The sequence below is a fragment of the Schistocerca nitens genome, chromosome 8 (genome assembly GCF_023898315.1).
Source record: "Schistocerca nitens isolate TAMUIC-IGC-003100 chromosome 8, iqSchNite1.1, whole genome shotgun sequence".
Lineage (NCBI taxonomy): Eukaryota > Metazoa > Arthropoda > Insecta > Orthoptera > Acrididae > Schistocerca > Schistocerca nitens.
Window position 1 is genome coordinate 181,139,235 of NC_064621.1, and position 24,528 is coordinate 181,163,762.

Below are 24,528 nucleotides of genomic sequence, written 5' to 3' on the forward strand. Positions count from 1 at the left end.
GGCAGCCTTGAGGCACGGATGGACCAACAGAGATGGGAGGAGTGAGACGGCCACTGTAGAGACCATGGGACGCAGCTCCACGAAGAAGACATATCAGGACGTCGACGGTAGCATGAGGGTATCCAATATTGCGGAGCACCCCTTCCAGGTAGTCGTGATCAACCCGATCGAACGCCTGGATGCAGTCAAGAACTGTCAAAAGTCCAGACATACGACGCACGTTAGCAAGAGCGAATATGTCCCGATGGCGACAGAGGGCAGTGCTTATGTTATTCTCACCTCTCAAAGAAGTTTGATCAGGGGAAACCATGTAGAGGGCAGTCCGTTTAAGCTGTGCAGCCAAGAGCCAGGTACAGGACTCAATGTCCAGGGTCAGTAATTGCATATCCCTGGGGTACACCGACGATTGTGGTTGGGAATGAGGAGACCGTCAAGGGAACCATTTGAGATCTGCACGAGAGGTGACATAATGTCCTGACAAATTTCCACCCACACTGGCGCCATAGGGGAAGAAATATCAGATAAAAATCCGATAGGGCCACGCGGCCTGTTTGTAGAACCCACCTGGATAGCATCATCATCCTCAATGATGTTAGCAAGCAGATCCGTCTTAGAATCCCCTGGAACTGAGCCAATGTACTGAGAACTCCGTAATGTTGGCAGGGTGGTGGCGTTGTTCAGAGTACAGCATAACATAATGTGGAGGGAGGGTAGACCCTATATAGCGCATCAATGGTTATAAGAACATTAGTCACAGTTCTCCGACAGCAGCGCGATTCAACTATCATATTATACATGCATAGATACTCCTGCACTAACCTATCGTGCGTGGGTGCGCTGACTATAGCTTCTTCAAGGTGATGGCGAGGGAGGGATTTGAGCTGTGCCTTGGTACAGTACACTGTCGCCTGGTGCTCTGGCAAATAATACATATAGTACATTCCATTCCCAGAGAATGGTGAAATAGAATTCCTGGGTTCATCGCTGTCACGTCACAACTTCCCTTCTGTAACCAGTCAAGGTCTTGTGGGAGGGGGGGGGGGGGGGGGGGAAGGGGCAGGCTTTGAACAGAGCACCCACCATGACAGGGCAGCAGATATGCATCACAGGGTCGATGGCATGCTGTCCATGTCCATGTGGTGTCGATGACCTGCCAGCAGTTGGATGAAGTAGGTGGATCGTTTTCAGTTTCATGTTCCATGGCTGCGCTACAAGCTCTGGGACAGAGATTGGTGGCACATATCCGTGAGTCAGAGAATGCAATGAGCCCAACGGCAACAGCCTGCACCCCACTGAGAATATTGTAGTAAAGGTAGACTCTATCGAGACGGATGGAAGAATGGCTGGTGAAAGGCTGGACGAATGGCTGGTGAAATGAATAAAACATGGGCGACTACCATGAACATAATCCCAGAAATCCACAACGCTGAGGGCGTGGAGAGTTGTCAATAGCACCGCGCATGGAGAGGAACATGGTAGTTGGTCTTTTAATGCAGTTGAAATCGTCTCCCATGATCAGTGCAGCCTGCCGCCTCTGGGAAAGACGTGCGACTGTCTCGGAGAAAATGGTGGAAAGTTCATGCAGCTGCCCAAACCAGGTGACACATAGATTTTGACGATCCTGACGCCACCGAACGTGAGAGCCATATCTCTGGCGTCAGTGAGATAGGCAACTGTATCAGCAAGGATACCGTGACTTAGGAGGATCGACACCCCACTACCAGTAAGAGGAGCATGAGAGACACATACTGTAAAACCATGAGGAACATATAAAGTTGCAACGTGCACCTGCTGAAGGAGGGTTACGTCAAACTCCATAACATACAGTATGTTATGGAGTAAAGCCAGTTTGTGGCGTATGCAAATGGTATTGACATTGACCATTGCTATGTAATAAGTCTGAAACGCTGCCATCGGCGGGAGAGGTGATTAAAACATTCATGAAGGCCCTGTTAGGCCCTCATGGAAGGGCACCCCATTGTGACAGGGAGGGAGCCGACACCACCGAGGAGGTCAATCGCGCTGTACACCTCCACAACGTTCATCCTCACATCTACGTCGTCCACGCAGCAGACAGAATTCTCACCAGACAGGTTCAGTGGAACACTATCAGAGGTGCGCTCACAGGTAGCGTCACACACAGAATGGGAGGCAAAAGCATCAGACGCAGACAGGGGAAGGTCAGTGTGTGGAGGTGGACGCTGACTGACTGACTGGAGAAAGAGGCGGGGAAAGACGTCACATCGTCAGGTTCCAGGGCGTCACAGGACAGTGCATCATCTGTAGCAGGGTCTTCATCCTATGCACACATCGGATGGAGGCAGTCATCAGAAGGGGTACGGAGTTGTCTCTTCCCTTTCCTCACTGACCGTTGCTTCCTGACTTGTTGGTCCTTGTCGTATGGCTGGCGGCTATCGTCTGATATGTGGCAGAAAATTGGAGTGTGGTAGATCTCTATGATCAACAAACATGGAGTCGAGACGGACGACTTGCGTCCGCTGACGGCCATCGTCTGTAGGTAATGCCTCTGCCGGCAGTGTAGGAGAGACGGGCGAAACGAACGTCTGTCGCATTGTCGAGAAGAGTCGATGCCGATGCCAACTGATTCAGAGTGGGTGCAGCAGGCGGCCCTGCTGCGGATGCATAAGATGGAGGTAACACAGTGGGCGTCGCAGAGAGAGCTATTTGTTCGATCGGCGTCTGAAGCAGTCTGTGTCGCAGACATTTAGAATGAACATAGCCTCCATGGTCACACCCTGAACAACTGCGCAGCTGGCCATCATACATGACGACAGCTCAGCAGCCGGCTGTTACCAAGTAGGGTAGCACGTGGTTGTTCAGTTGAATTTTATCTGCTGGACGCCATTGAGGACACGGTATGTTTCGAACCTCTTCCACGTTACAACAATGTGACTGTCAACCTTGCCATAGATTAAAGGCGGCTACCACAATGTCCAACGGTTCTCAGACAGGAGTTTGAAAATCCGCAACGTTCAGAGGCCAAAACACACGTGAGCTTTCACGACAGTTCTTATATGGCCATCATAGTATTGGAACTTGAGATCCTTAGTAGCAAGGCGCCGCACAGCGTTGGCGCACTGCTCTTCATTCGCCAGCTTTGTGTACACATTTGTACTAAGGATCGAAAAATGAATGTCGAGACATATTTCATCTCTTGTAAACTACATAAGCTTGCGGTCTTTCATGAGGCAAACTAAATGTTAATTTGATCGTGGATTGGCAACAGGAAAATGCCATGATGATCGGTGAAGCCGGACACGAAGACAAGCCGCTACGTTGAAGTAAACAAACGCTCGCTCGCTCACAAGCAGCACAACAGACGAGTCGTAAACAAGGCGTGCTCACCTCACCACTGCCGGAAGCAGACTGCCTCGGCACAGCCATTGACAATACGTAGATATATTCTGTGTTTACTTTTGGTGGATTTGGATGTTGAGGTGGTCGGTCTCCCTATAACGATCTTGTGGTCAATAATCCCTGTATCCGCCACGATGCTCCCTATTTGGGCAGGAGAAACTTTGTTAAGAGGTCAAGTACGTTTTCGCATCCATTTACACTTCCAATGGGCTCCTGAAATGATTACTCAAAATAATTTTCGGAGAAAGCATTTAGTAAGATACGACCAGCTTCGAATACTCATTTACACCAACAAATCGAGGATAGATTGAAGTAATCACCTACTATAATTGTATAAGTGGGATGCCTGTTTGTGATAAGACTGATGTTGTCTGTGAACTGTTCAGTAACTGTATCACTGTGTCATCTCAGTCGGTGGGGACGGGGGGATCGATACAAGTAACCAGTTATTAATTTGTTTCCTTTGTCAAGTATAACCTCTACCCATACCAGTTCACAGAAAATATACTTCAATTTTCCTGCAACATAAACTACTTGTAACAAGAACAAACCCGCCGCCACTAACTATATTTAATCCATCCTTTCTAAATACTGGGAGGTCCTTTGCCAAAATTTCGGCAGAACCTGTCTCTGGGTATAGCCAACCTCACATATTTCATTCCTGCATATCTTACAAAAATGCTACGAGATTTAAAGAATAGTGAATCCTGTACAATTCGTATATCGATTGTTACAATTTTTAGTTGTTTTATCCATAAATAAAGCTTTACTTTTTCTCTGCATAGTGTTGTAATGGCACTTCATAGTAATTTTGCGTTACCCGCGATTATGCAACTACATAATATTAAGAGCTGTCACCCATCTCCTTTGCGATTCCTGTTCAGTTTTAATGGACTGTGATTATAGATCGCTAGACTGTCTCTTTTTTTGTAAACAGCCTCTGGCCCTGCGAAGTCCCTTTATGCCACGAACAAATAGCGAAAGATAACAGCACTTAGACCAACATTCTGCCAAACCGAAGAAAGTTGTGCCGCCAAAAGTAAGCGGCTCGAAGTGCTGGAAGAAATTGGTTAGTCAGACTGCTAAATGAAATGTCGCGTCATCCGTAAGAAGAATCGAGTAGTATATAAGAAGTGGAAAAGAACGGGCCTGCAAGATTACAGACCAATATCTGTAACATCGGTTTCCTGCAGAAATCTCAGTTCGAATATAATGAACCTTTTTGAGACCGAGAGTGTCATGTCCATGAATTGTATGGTTTTAGAAAGCATCGCTTGTGCAAAACTCAGTTGGCCCTTTTCGCACATGATATACTGCGAACTGTGGATGAAGGGTAAGAGAGATATCCAATTTTTTTAGATTTCCGGAAAGCATTTGGCACGGTAACAATTGCAGGCTGTTAACTAAGGTACGAGCATATCGAATACGTTCCCAGATACGTGAGTGGTACGAAGACTTCAATAACAGAAGCCAGTATGTTGTCCTCGGCGGTGAGTGTTCATCAGAACAAGGGTATCGTTAGGAGTCCCACAGCGCAGTGTGATAAGACAACTGTTATTTTCTACACATATAAATGATTTGGCGGACAAAGCGGGCAGTAATGTGCCGTTGTTTACTGAAGATGCTGTCGTGTACAGGAATGTCTCGAAGTTGAGTAACTATAGAAGGGTAGAAGATGATTTAGACAAAATTTCTAATTAGGGTGCTAGCTCTAAATGTAGAAATTGGTAAGATAAAGCAGATGAGTAAGAAATATAAATCCGTAATGTTCGAATACAGCATAAATAGTGTTCAACTTGACACAGTCATATCGTTTAAATATCCAGGCATAACGTTACAAAGGAATATGAAATGCAACGAGTATCTGAGGATTGTGGTAGGGAAGGCTACTGGTCGACTTCCGTTTATTGGGAGAATTTTGGGAAAGTGTGGTTAAAAAAATGGCTCTGAGCACTATGGGACCTAACTTCTGAGGTCATCAGTCCCATAGAACTTGGAACTACTTAAACCTGACTAACCTAAGGACATCACACACCTCCATGCCCGAGGCAGGATTCGAACCTGCGACCGTAGCGGTCGCACTGTTCCAGACTGTAGCACCTAGAGCCGCTCGGCCACAGAAGCCGGCAAAGTGTGGTTCATTTGTAAAGGAGACCGAATATAAGACCCTAGTGCGACCTACTCTTGAATGTTGCTCAAGTGTTTAGGATTCGTACCAGGTCAGATTAAAGGAAGACATCGAGGCGATTGAAGAGTCGGCCTGCTAGATTTGTTGCCGTTAGTTTGAAGCAACACGCAATTATCATGGAGATTCTTGAAGTACTCGAATGGAGATCGCTGGAGGGAAGCCGACGTTCTTTTTCAGGAGCGCTATTCGTAGAGAAACAGCATTTGAGGCTGACAGCAGAACGTTTCGACTACCGACAACGTTCATTTCGCTTAAGAAAATGAAAATAAGACTAGAGAGATTAGGGCTCGTGTGGGGGCATATACACTACTGGCCATTAAAATTGCTACACCACTTACATGACATGCTACAGACGCGAAATTTAACCGACAGGAAGAAGATGCTGTGATATGCAAATGATTAGATTTCCAGAGCATTCACACAAGGTTGGCACCGGTGGCGACACCTACAACGTGCTGACATGAGGAAAGTTTCCAACCGATTTCTCATACACAAACAGCAGTTGACCGGCGTTGCCTGGTGAAACGTTGTTGTGATGCCTCGTGTAAGGAGGAGAAATGCGTACCATCACGTTTCCGACTTTGACAAAGTTCGGATTGTAGCCTATCGCGATTGCGGTTTATCGTATCGCGAGATTACTGCTCGCGTTGGTCGAGATCCAATGACTGTTAGCAGAATATGGAATCGGTGAGTTCAGGAGGGTAATACGGAACTCCGTGCTGGATCCCAACGGCCTCGTTTCACTAGCAGTTGAGATGACAGGCATCTTATCCGCATGGCTGTAACGGATCGTGCAGCCACGTCTCGATCCCTGAGTCAGCAGATTGGGACGTTTGCAAGACAACAGCCATCTGCAACGACGAACCTGGGTGCACGAACGCCAAAACGTCAGTTTATCGAATGAATCCAGGTTCTGTTAACAGCATCATGATGGTCGCATCTGTGTCTGGCGACATCGCGGTGACCGCACATTGGATGCTTGTATTCGTCATGCCATACTGGCGTATCACCCGGCGTGATGGTATGAGGTGCCATTGGTTACACATCTTGGTCACCTCTTGTTCTCATTGACGGCACTTTGAACAGTGGACGTTACATTTCAGATGTGTTACGACCCTTGGCTCTACCCTTCATTCGATCCCTGGGAAACCCTACATTTCAGCAGGACAATGCACGACCGCATGTTGCAGGTCCTGTACGGGCCTTTCTGGATACAGAAAATGTTCGACTGCTGCCCTGGCCAGCACGTTCTCCAGATCTGTCACCAATTGAAAACGTCTAGTCAATGGTGGTCGAGCAACTAGCTCGTCACAATACGCCAGTCACTACTCTTGATGAACTGTGGTATAGTGTTGTAGCTGCATTGGCAGCTGTACCTGTACACTCCATCCAAGCTCTGTTAGACTCAAGGCCCAATCGTATCAAGGCCGTTATTACGGCCAGAGGTGGTTGTTCTCCGTACTGATTTCTCAGGATCTATGCACCCAAACTGCGTGAAAATGTAATCACATGTCAGTTCTAGTATAATATATTTGTCCAATGAATACCCGTTTATCATCTGTATTTCTTCTTGGTGTAGCAATGAAAATGTAATCACATGTCAGTTCTAGTATAATATATTTGTCCAATGAATACCCGTTTATCATCTGTATTTCTTCTTGGTGTAGCAATTTTAATGGCCAGTAGTGTAGAAAGTCATTTTTGGCTCGCCCTATTTTGGAGTGGAACAGGAAAGAAAATGACCAGCAGTGGTACTGGGTAACCTCAGCCACGCACCTTACAGTGACCTGCGGAATATGTATGTAGATATAGATGTAGAAAGGCGAGACGTACCGAATAGTACGAAGACAGGACAAGTCTCGGTCATCACGCGTACGGGACGTTGTGGACACGGTAAAGTTTTTCACGTCGTGGCCGATTCTGGTTTAGATTATAAGCCTTTGAATTAGTTAAGTTGCTAATTTTGGTTGCAAGTGTCAATTTTCTGCATGGACAATAGAGCTTGCAGATTCCAGTCTCTATACAGAGCGAACTCGTAACTCCATAGCATTAAGCGGACGATCGAAGAGGAATATCGATGAGGTGCCAAGGGGAGGGTCGGGAGCAGCGGTGCTCGCTCGTTCACGGTGAACGAGTGGCTCCGGCACGTGCCTCGGGGTTCCTGATACGGCCGTAGGTGGCGTGAGGAGGGGCGGGCACAGATTCCACAATGGGCGGGGGATGCGCTCGCTAGGTGGGTTGTTAAATGGTAATGCCTGCCCGCGTTCTATAGACGGGGCGAGGCACTGAATGCGCAAAAAGTATGCGCAGCTGCCGTCGGCGCTGGAGAGCCCACACGAGAGCTGGCGCAGAACCTTTGGAAACGTGCGAAAATGCAGAGTTTGGAATATTTCTGAAGAATTTTTTCGGGGGGTGATTGTTGAAATGGCTAGGAACGGGGTTGGGGAGTTGTTGTTTGCGACTGAAGGTGGAAGGGCTGACAGACATGAATTTTTTTTTTTTATTTTAACTTTTCAGATGCGACCTCCAAGTTAGAACACTCGACGACCTTGGAATCAAGTGTTGCCAGGTGTGGAAAGCCGCCCATCTCGACCCTCACGGCACCGGTAGCAACGACAGTGCGGATCACTCAGCACTTGAGAATACAGAATGAAAGGAATTACGAAAGCGTTCTTGCTCTAAAACAGTGATTTGAGTAACGAACTTGATCTCTTTAGAACAACAGCACCACTGGCAGACGACACCTAAAATCAACCCAAACCTTTCACTTTAGCAGTGCCTTAAGACTTAATCAGAATAGCATTCAGTAGACACTGAACGTGATAGCAACGTGGGCAATGGTTCAGAACTAACATTCAACGAAAAAGAAGTTGCATACCTAAGATTTCTGCAGGTGCCCGGTTAGTAATAAAAGTTACTAGATGTTAGCAGACTGATTAGCGGCCGATGTCTGAACTACACCCACAGCCACTTGAGCTAGAGCGCTCACTTGTTAACTACACTGTGCTTGTCATCATTTAAAATTACTCCATCAGGCAGTTTTAGAAAAATTAGGTAACAGCGTTTCCAGTTTAGAGCGGGGCATTAATCCCTTTATAAATAAACAGGCAGTAGCCTGACCAAATAACTAAAGAGGCAGTAGCCTTATCAGATTTGATTCCATAGGGAAACAGTTGCACCTAGCGGCTGTATTGATTTAAGTAGTAAAGGGTATAGCAGTCAGTCGCAAATGGTGTTTATTGCATATCTGGATTTCGGTCACTGTGTGGCCATCTTCGGAGCAGTAAATGTAAGTTTAAACATTAAAATCGTTTGTATATGTCAGCGTCTGAGTTCACACAAAACTGAGTAAAATAATTATGAAAAATCCGCCTCGATTGCACAAACTACCTGGTGATTATCTAGGTTTCAGCCCGGGTAACCACGCCTTCTTCAGAACAAATATAAAACAGTTTGCCTAAATAGACATAGTCAAAGGCTAAAATCGACACCTACAGCGGCAAGGCCCCACAAGAAATTTGTACAAATACACGGTACATATGTACCAAGTCAATAATATTATTTATCTCAACCCTGTGTGTGCTGCCTCGCCCCAGCCAAGCGGAATTTTCACAATTATTTCGATACTTACGATTGCTGACACGCTGCAATGCTGGAAGTTCCAAAACTGTGTACATTATAATATACGAATGTCATAAGAGCGGACATTTTACAGCAGAGATATCCCTGGCCTTTCGGCATACAGCTGATGGTACGACTCATACCGCCACTCTTGTGTGTACCAACTCCTTTTGGTTGTTATTGCGCCGGCCTTTGTGGCCGAGCGGTTCTAGGCGCTTCAGTCTGGAACCGCGCGACCGATACGGTCGCAGAATCGAATCCTGCCTCCGGCATGGATGTGTGTGATGTCTTTAGGTTATTTAGGTTTAAGTAGTTTTAAGTTCTAAGGGACTGATGACCTCAGATGTTAAGTCCCGTAATGCTCAGAGCCATCTGAACCATTTTTCCGTAATTAGTACGTAACACAATTTTAATACATTTTATTTACTCGGGTATTTGAGCTAGGTGGTTCGTATTTTTTAAATTACGTTCAGTTGTAAAATGTGCAGCAGTAACTGACGCCACTAGCAAGTTCACAGAGTTACCGTAATGTACAACTGTAAAACATTACTCACTGCTCTCGTTTTCAACCACCTAATTTGTTTTATGTACATGACTTTTTAAGAAGTATAAAATGATAAATAAAATCATAACACATACGAACTGCAGGGCAAATGAAATTAATACGCGTTTTCGTTGCATCATACACGTAAGGAGGATGCTGTCGATTGGTAGGACGTACAACGAAGCCAGTAGCGTTGATTGTAAACACCGGTCTCTGTGTGAACTCAGTCTCTGACATGAATAGTACAGTTTTGAATATGTACATACACAACTGTTACTAACGTTTTAATTTACATTTACTGGTGTATATTTATGACTGACTTACATTTATAGGCTGGTCCCGGCGGAGGTTCGAGTTCTCCCTCGGGCATGGGTGTGTGTGTTTATCCTTAGGATAATTTAGGTTAAGTAGTGTGTAAGCTTAGGGACTGATGACCTCAGCAGTTAAGTCCCATAAGATTTCACACGAATTTGAAAATTTTTTTACATTTATAGCTTATGCAATTGAACGTTTCATAAGGCATTAAGGCTACCGAGTTGGAACTGGTTCTTCACATGTTTTCTAGCACTGAAGATGGCCAAACAGCGACCGAAATCTAGATATGCAATAAAAATCTTTTGCGACAGATTTCGGTACCCTATATCACTTGAGGCACTAGCTTGATCAGATACCAGATACCTAAACAAGCATTAGCCTCATCAGATACCTAAACAGGCATTAGCCTGATCAACTACAATAGTAAATCGCAGAATGCGACAGTAACATTAGTAGTAACTAGTGCCCTAGACTAATTTATCACTAAATAATTAGAACAGTTCAAGCTTTCGGACTTTATAGATGAGAGCTCAGGAGGGACAGTGAGACGAGTGAACGACCACGACAACCAACACCCTCCCGATGTTCCTAATGCAGCACAAGGGCACAACTTAATAAGTATGCACATGTCTATGAAATAAGCAGTCAAGGATAAATATACGAAATGTTCATACTCGTGTAACTCAACCAATAAGGACCACGTACGTTGTACCAGGTAAAACATACAGCGGCAGTACTCAAGCCCCAACCTAACCATAACACATCTTAACTTAACATAAATGCGCGGATGTGTGTTGGACACACAATGAATATCAAAATCACACCGAGAATACACACAGGAAAAACAGTGCAACACGAGGCGACGACGCAACTGAGCACACCCACGATAGTCGAACGACCGAACAATCGACAAAGTCATGAGAAATTAATGAAACGCAACCAGTTAAATTTAATACTCTGTCGAGCACTGCTGCCGCGAACAATGTATCATCGAACAACACCAGAGAGTGATCATGTAAGGCACAGTTGTGTCTCTACTCTTAATTTAGTTGCTTACGTTTTGACTGAAAACAAGGAATTCTAGTCGTTACTCTCAAATGACATGTAGAACTTATTTCCTCCTTAATCAACTCATTTCTTGTATCGTATCACAGATATAACGGAATAAGATTTCAAACAGATGTCGCAAAATCTCAAAACAACAATAAGTACAAGACAACAGGCAGCAAACTATAACCCACTAATCTTCTACGTAACTGGAATACCAAAACACACACGACAGATGTGTGCTTAATCACGAATCACACGTCACAGCGGAAACACCGAGGCTTACGAGAAAGACAGGCAACTGGGCGTACGTTACGAAGGTAGACCTGAGCTCGCTCGCTCGCTGAACTCAGCAGAAAAACTGCGTTTCACACATGTTAACTCTTAACAAACGATAATTGCATCTTCTTCTGGAATCCATTATTATGAAATCTTACTGTTATTAACAGTACAATGATACAAAGTGCATGGACCTACTAATAATTTGTCACGGCTGTATGGGGCACAATAAAATTAAAATCTTTCATAATGATTATAAGTTGCATAAGGCACCACATCTTGTATGAAATGAGAACGGTTAAGGAGAAGAGACTAGATGCAACAAACAGCTCGTTATACCATTTGTGTCGAGAATTGATCATAAATTTTGCTGTACGAATAGTAATGAGTAAGACTTCATAATGCGAAGATAGGCTCAGAAGAGAAACTGCGTTCCTAAACCTGTTAACTAGCAGATGAATGTACACTCATCTGCTAGTTAACAGGTTTAGGAACGCAGTTTGTCTGCTGAGCCTATCTTTGTGACCTACGCGCCGCGGCCTGTCTTTCTCGTGGGCCTCGGGAAACACCCACAATCGAGCTACAACTGATTCCCGAATACATAATAGACTAAGAACACATACACAAACGAAACTCATTACAAACCCTCGCTGATAACAGTTTGTCGGTACCTGCCGTACAACAAAAGCTAACCTGGTGCTAACAGAACATGATGGAGAGAAGCCAGTATTTTCACATTTCAAAGTAGGTTAACAGCCAATGAAAGAGGCAACAGAACGGATTCAGGATCACTTTCATTTCCAGGCGCATACTTCATAGGATGTATCACTCACACCATTTCATTACACGTGATCGAACTCACTACACGATTGTTGCCATCACAATTACATAAATGGAGTACAGGATTTCAATCGAACTGCACAGCTCAGATCTTAGTGTACTGCCAAATAAACTTCCTGTAGGCTAAACATCGAAAGGTTTCGCACATACGACAAACTTCAGTATCCCATTAATAATGGCACATCATGTTGGAAACCATGCCAAGCGCTCAAAACGATTCCATTAGATGTGGTGCCAAGCCATACCTACAAAACACAGGGTCACTGATACAAAACGTGAGATCAACACAAAATTAAAACTATTTCAAGACGCGGTTCGCGCACAAACGCAAAACATATTCATCATCGTTAACCATGTATCGTTTAACAAACTGACGTATTAAAGGACTCGTGGTTCACGATTCAGTAAGAACGCAAATATTGCCGATATCTAAAAACAAAAAATCTTACTGCAGATAGCAGAAACTATGAATTCAATGTGATGCTTCCTACATTCGACGAATGAGTAATCACAATCGAACAAGAGGACGAGGCACAAGGACCACCTCAGTTAGCGAGAAAAATACTAACATTATGCAATTCTACTCTACTGTCCATGACAGCATGACTCTATGCCTGACACAATAACCTCTGAATGCATGAATTCTTGCCTCGGCTATTGAACGAGGAAATGCGGTCACCTTAGCCTTAAGTGGTGGCCCAAACTGCTAATTCCTATTGCACTGCTATATGTCACTCGAGAGAAGACCAAAAATGTTCAAATGTGTGTGAAATCTTATCGGACTTAATTGCTAAGGTCACCAGTCCCTATGCTTACACACTACTTAACCTAAATTATCCTAAGGACAAACACACACACACCCATGCCCAAGGGAAGACTCCAACCTCCGCCGGGATCTGCGACACAGTCAATGACTGCAGCGCCTTAGACCGCTCAAGAGAAGACAAGGTTGCTGGCCGCTGCACGCCTCAGGTTACGAAAACAGCCGCCAGACAACATCACTTACACGGCAGCGCTGTACACGGCATTTGGCGGTATTTCAGACACACGGGACGGCAGGACCACACTGCAAAATAGTACGCCAATTATTGAAGAATTTTGTGCATGGTTAATACACTGCGGTGACAAAAGTAATGGTATAGCGAGATGCACATATAAGGATGACGGCAGTATCGCGAACGCAAGGATAAAAGAGCACTGCATTGGCGGAGCTGTCATTTCTAGTCAGCTGATTCAGTGAAAAGGTCTACGAAGTGATTTCGGAGGAACGACGTGTATCAACAGACTTTGAACGCGGAATTGTAGTTGGAGCCAAATCCATGGGACATTCAATTTCGGAAATCGTTATGGAATTCGAATTCAGTATTCCGAGATCCACAGTGTTAAGAATTTGCCGAGAATACCACATTTGAGGCTTTACTTCTCACCACGGACAACACAGTGACCGATGACCTTCACCTAACGCCCGAGAGCAGCGTAGTTTTGCGCATAGTTGTCAGAACTAGTAGACAAGCAACGCTGCGTGCAATAACTGCAAGAATGAATGTGAGATGAACGACGAACGCATCACTTAGGACAGTTAAGGGGCTATGACAGCAGACGACCAACGCGAGTGCCGGTGCCGACAGCACGACATCCCCTTCACCGCCTCTCCTCGGCTCGTGGCCATGTCGGTTGGACCCTAGCCAACTGGAAAACCGTGATCTTTTCACATGAGTCCCGATTTATGTTGGTAAGAGCTGATGGCAGGGTTCGAGCGTGGCGCAGACCCCTCGAAGCCATGGTCCGAAGTTATCAGCAAGGCACCGCGCAAGCTTGTGGTTGCTCCATGATGGTGTGATTTGTGTTTACAATGATCATCGACTGGAATGGTTATGTTACGCTACTTGTAGGTCATTGTCAACCATTCGTGGACTTCATGTCCATTTATTTCTTTATGGATGAGAATGAGCGAAGTCACTGGGCCACAACTGCTAACGATTGGTATGAAGAACATTCTGAACATTTCGAGTGAATGATTAAGCCATCCAAATCGCCCGACATGAATCCCATCAAACATTTGTGACACATAATCGAGAGATCTGCTCGTACACAAAATCCTCTACGGGCAGCACTTCCGCGATTATGGACGGCTATAAAGCCAGAGGATTTACAGCGACTTGTTGAGTCCATGCCACGTCGACTTGCTGCAATAGGCCGGGCAAAAGGAGGTATTAGGAGATACTCCATGACTTTTGTCACCTCAGTGTCATTTTAGTTTTCATCTGATACACCAATCGAAAAATATTTTTGTCCTCTTTCATAGAGAAACTTCATTCTCGTTTAATCGAAAAGGAGTAGATCTACATCAACGTTTCTCAAACCAGTTTATGGTGCGTGATGTAGGGTACCTTATACCATTACTAGCCATTTCCTTATCTGTTCCACTCACAAGTAGAGCCCAAATTTCTCTTATGTCATCTTCGTAGTCGTTACGTGAAAAGTACATTGGCAGCTGCAGAATCGTTCGGTAGTCAGGTTCAAATGCCTGTTCCCAAAAATATTTCTATTGTTTCTGGCGAAAATAACGTCGTCTTCCGTGCAAAGATTCCCAGCTCAGTTAAAGAAGGGCTTCCGCTTGATGGAACGCACCGGTAACACATCTAGCAGCACCTCTCTGACTCGCTGTATGTCTTCCATTAATCTGACGTGGTGGGGATCCCAAACACTAGAGCAGCACTCAAGGATTGCAAGTATAGTGTTACAAATATCGGAATGGTTGTTCGTTCATCTGTAGTAACTGAAAGCCCAATTTCCCTAACAAACTGAGATTGTATGCAATGAAAAAAAAAAAAAAAAAAGCAGATGTGGGAACTTGGTGCTCGCACAGATTGTCTTAATCTGAATAATGTTTCAGTTCTCCGATGTTCACTGGCGGAAGTACAATTCATCCCAAAGTTTACTTGAACAACAAGAGCAAGTGTACTGTTTGTGCATTGACATACAATAGTCACCATGTCCTCACATAATACGAAAGAAGCAAAAAGGCTACCAAGACAAATAATCGTGGATCACAGGCGTCATGTGGCGATTTGATTATCACTGTTTGGTTTATTTAACTCCAGGACTCAGAAATACGGTAAACTGAGTCTCAATTCTTTCGTATAGAAGTTAGTCCCATCCTTATGAGTTTCTGTAGCCACCAGTTGTTCTTCGGGAAGGTCACCGAAAAAGAATGATGTGTGACGGTGCTGTGTATCCAACATGTAATCTGCCACATACGGTTTTCCTAAATGAGACTAGCTCCTGAAATTCCTTGTACATGATATTAATGACTGTTTGAGGGCTACATATGAGCATCTGATCACGCGTGCAGTGCCCAGGGTAGGACATATACACTCCTGGAAATGGAAAAAAGAACACATTGACACCGGTGTGTCAGACCCACCATACTTGCTCCGGACACTGCGAGAGGGCTGTACAAGCAATGATCACACGCACGGCACAGCGGACACACCAGGAATCGCGGTGTTGGCCGTCGAATGGCGCTAGCTGCGCAGCATTTGTGCACCGCCGCCGTCAGTGTCAGCCAGTTTGCCGTGGCATACGGAGCTCCATCGCAGTCTTTAACACTGGTAGCATGCCGCGACAGCGTGGACGTGAACCGTATGTGCAGTTGACGGACTTTGAGCGAGGGCGTATAGTGGGCATGCGGGAGGCCGGGTGGACGTACCGCCGAATTGCTCAACACGTGGGGCGTGAGGTCTCCACAGTACATCGATGTTGTCGCCAGTGGTCGGCGGAAGGTGCACGTGCCCGTCGACCTGGGACCGGACCGCAGCGACGCACGGATGCACGCCAAGACCGTAGGATCCTACACAGTGCCGTAGGGGACCGCACCGCCACTTCCCAGCAAATTAGGGACACTGTTGCTCCTGGGGTATCGGCGAGGACCATTCGCAACCGTCTCCATGAAGCTGGGCTACGGTCCCGCACACCGTTAGGCCGTCTTCCGCTCACGCCCCAACATCGTGCAGCCCGCCTCCAGTGGTGTCGCGACAGGCGTGAATGGAGGGACGAATGGAGACGTGTCGTCTTCAGCGATGAGAGTCGCTTCTGCCTTGGTGCCAATGATGGTCGTATGCGTGTTTGGCGCCGTGCAGGTGAGCGCCACAATCAGGACTGCATACGACCGAGGCACACAGGGCCAACACCCGGCATCATGGTGTGGGGAGCGATCTCCTACACTGGCCGTACACCACTGGTGATCGTCGAGGGGACACTGAATAGTGCACGGTACATCCAAACCGTCATCGAACCCATCGTTCTACCATTCCTAGACCGGCAAGGGAACTTGCTGTTCCAACAGGACAATGCACGTCCGCATGTATCCCGTGCCACCCAACGTCCTCTAGAAGGTGTAAGTCAACTACCCTGGCCAGCAAGATCTCCGGATCTGTCCCCCATTGAGCATGTTTGGGACTGGATGAAGCGTCGTCTCACGCGGTCTGCACGTCCAGCACGAACGCTGGTCCAACTGAGGCGCCAGGTGGAAATGGCATGGCAAGCCGTTCCACAGGACTACATCCAGCATCTCTACGATCGTCTCCATGGGAGAATAGCAGCCTGCATTGCTGCGAAAGGTGGATATACACTGTACTAGTGCCGACATTGTGCATGCTCAGTTGCCTGTGTCTATGTGCCTGTGGTACTGTCAGTGTGATCATGTGATGTATCTGACCCCAGGAATGTGTCAATAAAGTTTCCCCTTCCTGGGACAATGAATTCACGATGTTCTTATTTCAATTTCCAGGAGTGTATAAATGGTAAACTTAAATCTTTCATTTAGCTTTTCCAGTTGATGTTTCTGTACGGAAGGAAATTTTTAGATGTAACTACTTCTTCTTCAGAATAAAGAACATAAACTAAAGAAAAAATCGCACAACCCAAAAATAATTAATGTAGAGTAATGAAATTTCGGGAACACGTTTGTCTAGATAACATATTTTAGTGATTAACATTGCAAGACCACAGATGAATATAAGGAAGGAATGAGTCAATGTAAATTTGAAACGATACTGCATTAATAACCGGTGTAATCACCAGAATGGTGAATGCAAACATATAAACATACATGCATTGTGTTGTAAAGCGACCGAATGTCAGTAAGTGTGATGGAATTCCATTCCTGTTGCACTTGCTCGGTCAGTACAGGAACGATTAATGCTGTTAGTGATGCTGGAACTGTCATCCGATCATGCCTGGTATTTTACTACAGCGGCATGTGGGCGATCGTTATCCATTTGGAACACTCCTCCCTCCCCCCCCCCAGACCCTCCCCCCACCGCCCCCTGGAACGCTGTTCATGAATGGCAGCACAACAGGTCGAATTAATAGACTGCCGCACATATTTCCAGCCAGGGTGCTTGAGATAAGCACGTGAGTACTTCTGCCGTGATACGAAATCACACTCCAACAATAATTCTAAATGTGGATCCACTGTGTTTATCACGCAGACAAATGGTTCAAAAGGCTCTAAGCACTTGGGTGCAGAGAAATTCAATATTGTCATGGAGGCGAAAGAGGACAGGAGACAACGGAAGAAGATGACATAACACGGAAAGTGTCCTTGCCCAAATAGTAGAAGGCAGGTGGAGATGCAAAGCTATGACAAGAGATTCAGGACATCAAATCTAAGGGCACTCGTGCACCACGTAAGATGTCCTTCCCCATATGACCAACACTTCTGTAGAATTTTGAAAGTGGCAGGACAAACCATAGAATGGGACCTGAACTCACAGGGCCGAAAAGTTTGAGACTCCTTTTGTGTGAGAGCCTCGACCAGCTGGGGTACGGCAGTGCTTTCTACCGGATGTCACTAATGATCAGTGAAGGATGCTGCTGCTGTTTGGACACAATCAACTGGTTGATCAGTTGTTGTTTTTTCCAAGATGGAAGTTCAAAAATGGCTCTGAGCACTATGGGACTTAACATCTGTGGTCATCAGTCCCCTAGAACTTAGAACTACTTAAACCTAACTAACCTAAGGACATCACGCACATCCATGACCGAGGCAGGATTCGAACCTGCGACCGTAGCAGTCCCGCGGTTCCGGACTGCGCGCCTAGAACCACTAGACCACCGCGGCCGGCGGTGGAAGTTCCAGTGGGAATGGACAAAGGGGTTACAGAGTGTTACGACATGCATTGTCCGAGTGCCTTAGGAACTGATGCTTGCAGCCAAACGAGTTAGTGCTTCCATGTACTGCACTGTCCTGTGTAGGAAGAGTGAAATGGCTAGTAAACAGTATTATGCATGGTGGTCCGTGGTTATCGGGTGCAAGTTGTGGTTGCTGTTTTATGATACGTTGGGCGTGCAGGTGTGTCCTCTGTGAACGAGAGCCATTTTATTCGTTAAACTGCACAGCGAAAACGTGATTAATAATTTTATCATAGAGAAAGAGGTTTTTCAACTAGGCCGTGAATGTAACTGGTTTGTTGATGCAATCATACTAAGGGAGTCACATAGTTATTGGTTCTGTGCGAGTGATTAATTTGTATGTGTTATGGTATTGGAGCTTATTGACATATTATATGCTTAGGTATTTTGGTAGAGCACTGCTCGTAACTTGTTGTACTAACTCCTGGGTGGCGGCAGTAGTAGTAGTAGTAGTAGTAGAGCAACATGAAGCTATGTGCGATGTAGATGATCATAACTTAATCTGTTGTTTTGCTGTCTTATGCTTAAATGCAGAAGTTATACTTGTTGCCCATAGCCGTGAGCTCTGTTACCTCGTCTTGCATGCTGGGGCTTAGGTTTGATTTTAATTCTGCTATTTGAACTGTAGATATTTTAGAGGTATGTTATTGTTTGAGTTTTGTTTAAAGAACTGTATGGGGCAATAGAATTGTATTGTACTAGCTGAGAAACAAGACATCGCCCTTTTATTTATTTACTTAATTCTTCTGTTAGTTCATCTCCTCCTCTCTCCTCTATTAGTCCATCTTCTCCTTCCTCCTCTGTTTCATCTTCTCTTGCACCGCCTCTCTGTCCATCTCCTCCTTTCCCCTATAACTACCTCCTTCTACCCCCTCTCTCAACCCAACCCCTCTCTTCTCTTCATCCACCTCTGCCCCGTCCTCTCTCTACCCAACACCCCTGTCCCTGTTCACCACAAACACTCCTCTCTCTCTCCATCTCCGCAGCCCCCTCTCTCTGACTACCTCCTACAACACCTGCTCACTGTCTGTCTCCTCCAGCCCCCCCCCCCCCCCTCCTGTACTCCAAGGCACTTGGTCAGTCTGTTCTTCCCCCTTTGTCCATGTCTTCATTTCCCCGCTGTCCATCTTTTTCTCCCACATCTAATTCCATCTCCTACTCCCCCTGCCTCCTGACATTTCCTCCTGCCCCTCACTCTCCCAATCTCTTCCTCCTCCTCTCCATGTTCATCTCTTCCCCTTTCATTCCTGTGTCCATCTCCTCTCCCCTCTCTCTGTCCAGTTCCTGCTCTTCCCTATCTCTGTCCATTTCCTCTGCTCCTCTGTCAGCTCATCTCCTCCTCCCCCATCTCTTTGCCTGTCTCTTCCTCCCACTGTCTTTGTCCATCTCCTCCTTTTTCCCTTCTCAGCCCACATTCTCCTCTTCCCAATGTCTGTACCCCCTCCCCCCAACCCCTTATCTCTGTGCATGTCTCCTCCTTAGCTCTTGATGTGTGTCCATCTTCTCGTCTCCCTTTTCTCTCCATGTTACCATGATCACCCCAATACGAGGCTAGTGGTTCCTACCACTACAATACTTTTTTTTAGGATTGTAAGTCATACGTGAAATCAGTCCAGGATTTAGGATGAGCTTTTTATCCTTGACTTTGCTTGCACATTTCCTTGTACAATATATTTCACACCATTTTAAGATATTTCACGAGTATTTGTACACAGATTTCACCTCTATGTCTAGGAGTTTCATTTTCTCGCAGCTTAACTTTTATCACGGCGTAACTCCCGAATTATGTGTTGTACAATAATTAACTCTGCAAGGACATCGAGTGGAGTAAGTGCCAACTGATGGCCAATAGCCATGGAGACGGCAGATGAGCTGGCTGCAGACTACATCGGGGCAAAGCTGATTGGTGTGCTACTGGCACACTGTGCCATTTTCAAGGGTGACTGCTGCCATAGCGCGGTTGGTGAGTGGGAGACCCTGGCAGGGACCCACTGGGGACGATTCTGGATCACCACCATCGCCCAGATGGCCCCCATGCTATAGTCTGATGCGTTGCCATTGGCAGCCAAGGTGAGAGGCTTGGTGAGGTCATAAGGGACAAGGCAAGCCAGCGTCAGGAAAGAAGACTTCAGATGGTGGAACACCCATCACAAGCCGGCAACCAGTCCGAGGTAACAGTATTATGGAGGAGGCGATGAAGGGGCTCCACCAGAGCAGCGGTGTGTGGGATAAAACAGCGGTAGTAACTGAGTTGACCCAGGACTGACTTGAGCTGGGAGATGTCCTTCAGGTGCAGCAGCTTCTGAATAGCCTCGACATACTGGGGCGTCGGTTGAATGCAATGAGTGCTCAAAAAATGGCTGAGGTAGGTCACCTGAGGAACAAAAGAAAGACATTTCGTCTTGTTGCAACGTAAGCCAGAACCATGAAGAACATGGAAGAAGCACAAGAGGTTCCAATTAAGTCCGGATTGGAGATGTCAGAGACTAAGATGTTATCAAGGTAGTTAGCCATCCCCAGAATGTCTATTGTCAATGTCTCCAAATAGCGCTGGAAGATGGCTGAAGCACTGACGACCCAAACAGGAAGTGATTGTAATGAAACAGCCCAAAATGTATATTGATTACCAACATCGTTTTAGACGACTTGCCCAAGGGCAACTGGAGGTAGGCAGGCCACAGATCCTGGACAGGATGTCAACCTTGGATATGGGATAAGAGTCAATAAAAGACAGTGGCCTTATAATCCCCACAAAGAGATCTGTTTGTCTTATCAAGGACCACGATGTGTGTAGCCCAACAACTGAAGGAGCCGGGGTCAGGATGCGAATGGCATTGAGCAAGCCTTGGGGAACTGCCGAGGGGAGGAGTTCGATATGGGCTTCGAACCCAGAGATGTGGCACAGAAAACGTCTGGGGAGTCATCCAGAAGCTGCTGGAAGTGATTGTCCGCCAACAACGATTGGACGGCCGGGCCCGAGTCGGGTATCTCGAGGCTCAGTAAGGGAAAAAGATCCATGCCCAATAAGTTGGTGGCCTTGGGAGCGGCGAGGACCAAAACCAAGGCTGTGACTTCGTGAGTGAGGTACTGGACCCAAGCAAAGAACCACACCTGTAGTCTGATGATGGCATTGCTGTAGCTCTTCAGGCAAGTATGGAATGGACGATATGGCAGTGAACCCAATTGACCGTGGGAATCCCCATCGATGTTGGTAGTTGAGGACCCTGCAGCTACTTGAAAATGGAGAAGAGTGCGCTCCACCCACACAGTTGAAGTGATCGCTGACTTCGTGTGCGGGAAAACCGAGTCCACGAAGGAAATTGGCGGCAGCAGGTCCGTCTCACCCACCATGGAGTTGGATGTGTCAAAAGCAGTGTGGTCCATGGCAATCAACGATGATGACCTGTTTTCCGCAGGCAGAACAGACCACCGTCTGGAAGCGACAATCTTGCCTCTGATGTGCGACCAATCATTGACTACAGGAGGGCAACCGTTATCGTTGCTGCTGCTGCTGCTGCCGCTGCCGCTGCGGCCGCCATTGGGGCAGATGGAGACCGGTGCTCTGGTCCTGGAAGGCGGGAGTGGCCTCATGATTAGGCCCCCGGCACTGCTGCGGCGGCTGCGGTGATGTAAATTGGTGTCGTGGTGGACAGGCAGCGACGATCTGCGCTGGGGACTGCAACGTGGAAGAAGAGCGAATGGAGTGCTCTTGAGTGCGGATGATGGATAAACAGGTGTCTAAGGAGGGATCTTTCAGCTTCAGAAGATCAGTCCCTAAGGTTTCATCCAGGGCATGGACAAGAATCATATCACGAATGACAGCCGAACCATAAGACTGCTTGCAATGGGGGTTGCCACAGAAAAAACGACAGCCGGCTGGGGTGGCCGAGCGGCACTAGGCACTACAGTCTGGAACCGCGTGACCACTACGGTCTTAGGTTCGAATCCTGCCTCGGGCATGGATGTGTGATGTCCTTAGGTTTGTTAGGTTTAAGTAGTTCTAAGTTCTAGGGGACTGATGACCTCACAAGTTAAGTCCCATAGTGCTCAGAGCCATTTGAACCTTTTTTGAAAAAACGACAGTCATGGGAGAGACTGTGCAGTGTAGCAGTCCATTCCCTGTATGACTGAGCAGGAAGCTTCTGACAACAGGACTTGTGACGTGCCGCTGCCACGCGGACCTGGGATTCAAAATAATCCAATAGGCTAGAAGTCGAGGCCTCATAGGAGAGAGCATAAGGTTCTGTATCACGATGCAACTGTTGCAGAAGGTGATAAACATGCGAGCCCACATAGGCGAGGAAAATGCGCGACTCCGAACCTCACCAGGGACATCATGAAGAATAAATCGTTTCTCCATACGAGCCACGTAGTTGTCAATGGATATGTCGAACTTGGTAAACACTGGGGTGCGGCACGGAGCTCCAGAAGCGGGGAAGCAGGGTGGGACTCCTGCACGGGCACCCCAGTGGGGAGGGGGTGGACATCGTCTGCAAACGCTGAATAAGGAGCTCGTTCGTTTGTTGCATACTTCCCAACAGCGCTACTGGAATACCGTTTGCCATAGCGGACAACAACCGAGCAAACGCGGGAACTCTTAAATCAACTCGTCGCCACTGAAGTATCTGCGCTAGCAGAATAGAAAGGCGGAAAACACAAGTCTGACTACAATTTATTGGACTCACCAAAAGTCAACAACAATACAGTCTCCTAAAGAACAACAGACTCGATCCCAACTGCGGATCGTCAAAAATATAAAGTAACAAATAATAATAGAAAATACCCGACTCTTCATGGGGAGAGACGACAGTCAACAATGCTACAATGTCAAGATGTTCGTCGACTATACCAAGTCCATCTGCAAGGGGTCTGGCCATGGCTGCAGGGTGGCAGTTCTGTATACTTCCAAGTGGTGCATCGAACTGTTCTTTGTCTCTTTTTTCTTGTGTGAGGCTGAAATGCAGCTTCACCAGTGGCTCACGGTATTACTGTGTTGGTAGACGGTAAAACCCATTCGACAATGATGCTAATCCAAAGACACCACTGGAGAGCACGTTGAAGGTGTGGTGGTGGGATTTGAAGCCCCATACCACCTCCGACTGTGGAAGGCCAGGTTGCAGGCAAGAGGTAGTATAACTACGAACATCATTAGGTATCAACATTGTGGTTTACGATGGTCGGCACCTATCAATGGTTCAAATGGCTCTAAGCACTATGGGACTTAACTTCTGAGGTCATCAGTCCCCTAGAACTTAGAACTACTTAAACCTAACTAACCTAAGGACATCACACATTCGAACCTACGACTGTAGCGGTCGCGCGGTTCCAGACTGTAGTGCCTAGAACCGCTCGGCCACTCCGGCCGGCGGCACCTATCTTGTGGTGAAGCCAATACTAACGCTCTTCATGGGTATCCGTAAGAAGGTTATCGTTAACCGTGGTCGGAATCGGAGTCCTCAAGGATGGTGAGAGGGACAGAGTGTCGGTGCCAGTGCAGGGTGTCATGGTGCCAATGTTTTGTAAACCTCGACCGTGCCGCGTAGGGTTTCTACCTTGGCACAGAGACCCTTGCCTTATCTCGCATGGACGTCGCCCTTTGGCAGTAGTGCGCCGCCCTATAAGGCCCGTTTAACGGATGTATCTGCCGGAACTGTTTGCGATCACGTGCCTGGCGTATCAAAGTAGTTCCTGGGCTAGCTGCGACCTCTGGTGAAGCTGTTCTGCAAGCTCCGCGTAAGGGTAGCGGTCCATGGCGGCCTTTGGTGGAGACCTGGTGTTGTGTTGTGGCAGCTGGAAACATCCGACAGCCATCATGTATTGACGTCGTTCGTCAGTTGTAGGAATGGATTTTCGGTCTACAGCAAATGAGATCACTTAAGGGTGAAATTTTATTAACATATGGTATGAAAATATTGGAGTATAATTCTGGTAGCGTTCGGTCAAGATGTTCGCCATGTAGCGCTTTTTCATTTGTGTCTGTGTATTATCAGAAAAGCTACCGGTGAAATCTGAAAGATAGTTGTGTCCTATTTAATATTCATCTTCCTATAATACCGAAAATTTATTGCAACAGTTTCGTTAGGAGAGAATGGGGGATCCTCAGTTGGCCGGTAGCCCT